Source organism: Condylura cristata, unplaced genomic scaffold, assembly GCF_000260355.1.
Source record: "Condylura cristata isolate star-nosed mole 26May11 unplaced genomic scaffold, ConCri1.0 scaffold00013, whole genome shotgun sequence".
Taxonomy (NCBI): domain Eukaryota; kingdom Metazoa; phylum Chordata; class Mammalia; order Eulipotyphla; family Talpidae; genus Condylura; species Condylura cristata.
Genome location: NW_004567114.1, coordinates 8,678,973 through 8,685,600, shown reverse-complemented (window position 1 = coordinate 8,685,600; position 6,628 = coordinate 8,678,973). Strand labels below are relative to the sequence as shown.

At 53.1% G+C, this 6,628-nt stretch overlaps 1 protein-coding gene across 2 annotated transcripts in view; it reads left to right on the top strand.

Moving 5' to 3' along the window:
* Window positions 1–539: 539 nt before the first annotated feature.
* Window positions 540–6,628, top strand: part of LOC101632863 (chromosome unknown open reading frame, human C14orf159) — a 56,173-nt gene continuing 50,084 nt past the window's right edge. Inside the window, exon 1 of one of the 2 annotated variants that reach the window (XM_004682043.2) lies at window positions 540–725. The gene's annotated coding sequence lies outside the window, so the exon portion shown is untranslated. Of the gene's footprint in view, window positions 726–1,313; window positions 1,348–6,628 lie in introns of those variants that run through there. The other variant, XM_012724578.1, reaches the window with a different exon arrangement.

Below are 6,628 nucleotides of genomic sequence, written 5' to 3'. Positions count from 1 at the left end.
CCCTCATGACAGCTAGCTGAGAGGAATGCCGAGGAAACCGAGAGCCAAAGAGAAACTCACCCAGGCCTCCAGGTATGGGCGGAGGGATTCACCAAGGCTGCTCAGAGTGTGTGTCTCTCCTGAGAACTGTTAGAGCTGCAGACCTTGGCCCCAGACCTCTGGATCAGAATCTGCCTCTTAACAGGACCCCCAAGTGGCTCCTGAACAAACTGAAGCTTGAGACGCACGGATGGGGACTCCCAGGACAGACTGTACCTTGAAGTCCCTTAGGAGCTGGGAACATGGGTGGTGACAGGCTGCACGCCTGGGTCAGGACATCAGACTGCAGGTCTGCAACACAGGCCTCGGAGTTTTCAAAGTCTCCCCCCACATCTCGGCCCTCCCCCGACATGGTGGTGCACCAGGCTTGAGCTATGCAGGTTACTCCTGCAAGGATCACAGCGGAACGGCCTTGAGCTGTCAGAAGCGCTGTGTCTTTAAGAACTGGGGCTGGCAGCCTCCAGGAGGCCCCAGCCACCAGACTGGCCTCAAGGGCACTGCTGCTGAGCAGGCCCAGACAGTCAGGCTGGGGCTGGCCTGGGCTTGCAGGCCCGAGCCCTGCACAAGGACAGGCTGGCAAGGAGCAGAAGAAAAGGGAGCTTTGTAAGCAGCATTCTGCAAGGCTGCAAGGCGGTGGAAACAAAGAGAGGAACTGTTTGTAGCCGACCAGACGAACCAAACAAACAGTAAGTCAGCAAGGCACTGAGCACAGCAGCCCTGCTCTGCCCCAGGCCACACCCACCCACACCTCCCACTTGAGGAGCCAAGGGGTCTCGAAAGGTCCCCAGCCCCACTTCCCCACAGCTGAAGGGGCAAAGCCACTCACAGGGCAGAAGAGTCCTGACATTCTCCACAGGAGGGCTGCTCCTCTCTGAGATGCCAGGCGCAGCTCACCGATGGGTGGCATCTGCCCACTGACCACACCTCTGGCCTGAGCAGCACTTCTCTCCTCTGCCGGCCCTCCCAAGTGGGCCTTTCTGGCCCATAGTAGCCCTGAGAAGACCAAGGTCCTGTGAAAGCTGAGAAAGTGAAACTGAAACTGACATGTTAATTGTCAGTCTGGGCTAACTGCTCAGGGTGAAGAGGAGAAGCTAGTGGTCAAAACCGGGCAGCAGTGAGGGTGCAGGGGCCCCAAAGTGGGGGCGCGAACTCCCCAGCACCTACAGGATACAAGCAGGGATCCTCGAGGCAGGAAGTGGGGCGGAGGCAGACGGAGGAGGTGCAGTCTGCAAGTCCTCTGGGAGCCTTCCTCTGCCAGGGGTGTGCCGACCTCGTCTGGGCCAGAGCAGGATGGAACCCCAAGCACAGGTGACTGGAGAGTGGTGTGACTTTGGGGCATCTCCCTATGCCCTCAGCAAGGCTGATTGAGCACTAACGGAGCCCACCTTAGCTCCTAGGGACTCGTGTGGACCTTATCGGGTGCTGGGGGAGGGCAGGGGAGAGCCTGCAAGCAGACAGATGGTCAGGCCCCTGGCCATAGAGGAGGGAAGTTAGTTTGCATTTCCAAGAGAAACGTGTATAAGCCTAGAGCACTGGAAGGAGAGGTCAGAGAAGAGAGTCAAAGAACAACTGGAGTGGCAGCAGGGTGAGGAAGGTGGGTGAGGCCAGGTGAGACAGGGCCAGCGGCCTGGTGGGGTAGGAGCCACAGTGTCCTGACCCGTATATAACGCTAATGAAGCACCTTTGAGACTCGGCTACACTTCCCTGCTGGACTAGATCCCAGGAGATCCCTGGGTGGCCCCAGCATGTTTTACTTTTAATGCAAGCACCCTTGGAAAATGGGGGAATGTTGTGTGTGACTAGAGAATTTGTCAGCATCATGCCCACATGGCAAGGCCAGCTGAGTGGGGAGCTGCCTGTTCAGCAAAGGCCCTTCTCGCTCACACTGGAAGCATTTTCTCCTCCACCCATCCCCACCTCCTGCACCTCCCAGGAGCCATCCCCACTCCCCACCTCCTGTACCCCCACCCCCACCCCCTGGTTCTCATTGGCATTGCAGATTGCTATGTTGTTCTGGGGAGTATTGCTTTTCTTCTATTGAAAGAAGTGTGGCGTTCTGTATGGGGGGACAAGGGGTGTGTTAAGCCAGAAACACAGGTATGCTCTCTTGCAGTTCATTTCAGTTACTCTCTCCCTCTTTCAGTTGAGGGTGACATGTGCAAAACCAAGCACCCCCTTCTCCTTAGCAGACTCTGCAGCCTTTGCAGGCCATCTGCCAGATTGCTAGATGGTATTTGCATTTAAAAAAAAAAAGAGTGTATTTTGTTTTTAGTTTTAAGGATTTCCCAGCCTGCCTTCAGGCATAATTTCCTTTCTGCACATATTATAGCTTTCAAAGCATTTCTTAAACATACAGGAATTTACGTCTCCATGAGGTCAGTAGTTTGAGGCCCCTTCCCTGTGCTCTTGTGGTGAAAAATCAACTAGTAGAGAAGTTAAATGACTTGCTTCAGTCTTGCAGTAATTTTGTAGAAATCTGTGTGGTCAGGTACAGCTCTCTGGAAAACTGAATTTTCTTTTTGACTGATGGAATTATTAAGTTACACCTTGAGGGCCTTCCTGGTGGCACAACAGGTTAAAGCACAGCACTGCAAGCTGCAAGCGAGTCACACCCACTGTGGGGTTGGATCCCAAGCCTGGAGGTGACCCACATGGCGCAGCAAACTCTCCTGGCCCACCCACTGCTCCCCTCAGCAGTGTACTTCATTAGTCGGCCTGTTCTTCTCCCCACTCTGTCTCTGGTGAATCCTCTCACTGCTCCTGCACCTCTGGTCTGTACCCAGTTCTGTATGCGTAAGTAAATAAATCTTAAAAAAAAAAAAATGCCTTGAAAAACAGTGACGAAGGATATGCTTTCCTTGTAGCATGTTAGTTTGACTGCTGGTTAGGCTACTCAACAGCTATGAGTGTTTAGATAAGTACTTAAGCTCCCTGTGCCCCCATTTTTTAAAAAATGGGGTTAACAGTCCTTAGCTAGAGATTGTTGTGTGGATTCAATGAGGTAATATATGTAACATATTTAAAACAATGCCTGGTACACAGTAAACTTTCAACAAATATTGCTATCAGTACTGAAATTATTATTTGTACTTTTGGGAAACACTGTATTAGTTCAGGTGCTAGGTAACTTGTTATAAGAAGACCCCACAGTACATTTGCTCTAAAAGGAAAGATGCTTCTCTTTCACCTTATGGCTAGGAGGCAGATGGTCAGCCCAGGCGTGGTGAATAGCTCTGCTCCATAGAGTCACTCAGGAACCCAGGTTCCCTCCACTGGGCTGTTGTCCATCCCGTAGAATATCCTTCTCCTCATATAGTCAAAGCTGACTTAATACACACCCACCTTCTGCCCTGCCTGGAGGGAGGAGGAGATGGAGGCAAAGAGTCCCCTGCTAAATGATGAAATCCAGAAACTGTCCATGTCCTTTCACTCATATCCCACTGGCCTGAGCTTTGGCACATTTAGCTGAGGTAAGCATGGGAAATGTAGTCTCTTGCTGGGCCAACCAAATATGCCCAGGAAATGTAGGAGTAATTCTAAACTAATAGGTAAAGAGGGAGATAGGAAAAGGGAGTGTTCGGGGTCTCTGTTCCTTTTGCTGCAGACCTTAATTGGAAGTGGTTTTGAAGTTGTGAATTCCTTTGCAGTCTGCCAGCTTCTCTGTCCCCCTTGGTCTATTTCTTGTCTATTGATGCTAGCTTTACCCTTAGGTTTGTTCCTCAACAAAATACAGGGCTGGCTCTTAACTCTGTCATATAAACACTCCTGGGGACCTTGCGATCATCTCCTGCAAGCTGGCCCACTGGGCGAGGCAGCCACTTTTCCAGTGTGCAGTGTGAGTTCCACACTCCCTTGTCACCAGAGAGGCGCTATCCTTGTCTTGATGGCTGAACTGAGAAAGGGCCCTGTGTTCTTTCCATGCCCGTGCGGTCGATCATCATGTGTTAAGGAGGGTGTCTGCTCCCCGCCTCAGCACCGAACCCCCATGGCTGTGACAGAGAAGCCAAGCTACTTGTTGGGTGGTTGGACAGACAGTTACGAGGTTCTGAATGTCTGTGGTCTTGGAGTTCACCATCCTTGACACTTACTTTCAACCTAATGATCTCAGGAAAGTAAGTGTCAAGGAAGAGGAACTCTAAGACCCTCAATGAAAGAATGTGTGGGTTCCTGTTATGACGTCATTACTGCAAGGGATTGAGATCGGCTCAGTCAAGGAAGAGGGTGCCAGTCATCGCAGGCTGCTTACTTCAGGACCAAGAAGGTGCCCTGATGAATATGGCCTAGCAGGCAGAGGGGAATCTATCCACTGAGAGCCCACTATGTGTCCTGGACCCACTGCTAGAGGCAGAAGTTAGAGCAGTAACTGACAAGACAGGTGCCTGGAGTTTACAGCCCACCTGGAGTGCTGTACTTCTGTCATCTCATTGACTCCTTTCAAGGTCTGCAAAGCGTGTATTTTTAATTTTTTATAAATACAAAAGTTGAGCTCATAGGGAAGTGGCAAGGATGGTTTTTGGAGCCCCTGTGTAATTCTAAAAAATCTTGTCCTTTCCATTATTATGTCAGCTGTCTCTAGTCACTTTGTTGAGGAGGGAATATAGTCCAGACCAGCCGCGAGCGTGGCCCCTCCTGACCCAGGGACACTGGACCCGGGAACAGGCTTTCTTCACGGTCGTGGTCCATTTTGCTGAATAACTCGCATTTCTTTATCCTTCTTTTCCACTTATTCCTCTGTATGAAATCTCCCAGCTGAACCCCACTTCTGGAACATTGCTGCCCTGCCTTCCTGGGGTACAGACTGCCACTGGAGAAATGGGTCCCCCACATCTGCTTGGGCCTTTACTATACTGGGTCCCCGAGGCTTCCTGGAAACCCTTACCTATACCTGTCCCGCTGCCGTCTCCACAGGCCCTTTCCTCAACCCTTTTTTTAAAACCTCCATTTCATTGTCAGTATCAATTCACTGTCATTGACTGAAATGCATCCTGCCCATTGATAAAACTACAAAACTGAGATTCCAGGAAACTCTCACAGGGCCACCCTGCCCATCCGGGAGGAGGTCTGCTCCTGCCCCCACTCACCTGCCCCCATGCTCCGGGCACCCTCTTATCTCCCCTGCACCCTCTTCCAATTTGCCAACTGTTCGCCAACATTTCCATTGCAACCTAAACATGCTCAGTCGCTCCAGGCTGAGAAATCTCCGGTCTTGATCCCCTATTTGTCTGAATTCTCTCTTCAGTTTCCCTGTCTTGCTCTTTCTCGTCAGAGCCCAGCTTCCTGAAAGAATCACCTACTCCAATGGTCTACACTGCCTACCTCCCCGACCCTGGCGGTCGATGTCGGCTGTCACCACATGCAAGGCCCCGACAAGGCCGTGCAAGGCAGCCAGGCTCCAGCTGGAGCTCTCCCCGGGCTGACTCACCTTTCTGGGTGCCAGTACCTCAGCAAGCGCTCACTCCTTGGGCCTCTTTTGCAGTAGCTCAATTCTCTCTGGGTTTCCACTATCTTTGCTGGACATTTTCCCCTAGTCCTCCCCAGGGCGGCCTTTTCCACCTACTCCCGCCTGTCCCTGTCCTGCCTCTGTCTCTGTCCCGCCTGTCCCTGTCCTGCCTCTGTCTCTGTCCCACCTGTCCCTGTCTCTGTCCTGCCCCTGCTCTCTGTCCCGCCGGCTGTCCTCACCCCGCTCTCCCCTGCAAGCACCAAGCACTTTCTCCTGCTACCTGCACCCGAGTGTCCAGATCCTCACAGATCCCCACCCCCGGCTCCTTCCTCTCCCTCTACATGCCAGAGCCAAACTCCTCGTCTGCCTCCGCCCCTCTTGCACCCCTTCTGTGCAGGAAAAGTCACGAGTGCCCTGGCCTCGCTGGTCGTGTCCCTGGGAGCCGACCTCTCCTGTCCTGTCGCACCCCACCCCCGCACGTCTGCTCTGTTCCTATACCATTGAAGTCAGCGCTTTGCACACAATATACGGGAGGACTCTGAGGGGCCCCCTGACCACTCCTGCGGTCATGCTCAGTGTTGACTGGGCAACCCCCAGTCTTCAGGGCTCCCAAAGGCCAGGCGAAGGCCAACCTCCTTCAGTGATCCCAGGCCACTCCGTCAGCATCTCCTCCACCTCCCAGGCCCACCCCCACTTCACCCCGTGTGCCGTCTAGGCGCCCTCCCTGCCGCCTCGCCTCCTGCCTTCCTCCTGGACCTCATTTCCAGTTGTCAGGCTGGTGAGACACCTCCCAGGCCAGCATCCCCCCAGCTGCCCTCCCCCAGTGTCTCTCCTCCCCCTTCAAGCGGCTCAGCCCTGAAACGCACTGGCCACAGCACAGTCCTAAGTGACAAGGCATGGAACTGTTTTCAGAAACTTTTTTTTTTTAAGATTTATTTATTTATGCATATAGAGCTGGGGTACAGGCCAGAGGTGCAGGGGTGGTGAGAGGATTCACCAGAGACAGGGTGGGGAGCAGAACAGGCCAATTGAAGAAATACACTGCTGAGGGGAGCAGCGGGCAGGACAGGAGAGGTCTGCCGCGCCATGTGGTCACCTCCGGGGCCGGCGGGGATCGAACTCATGCAGAGGTGACTTAGCTTTTTAGTG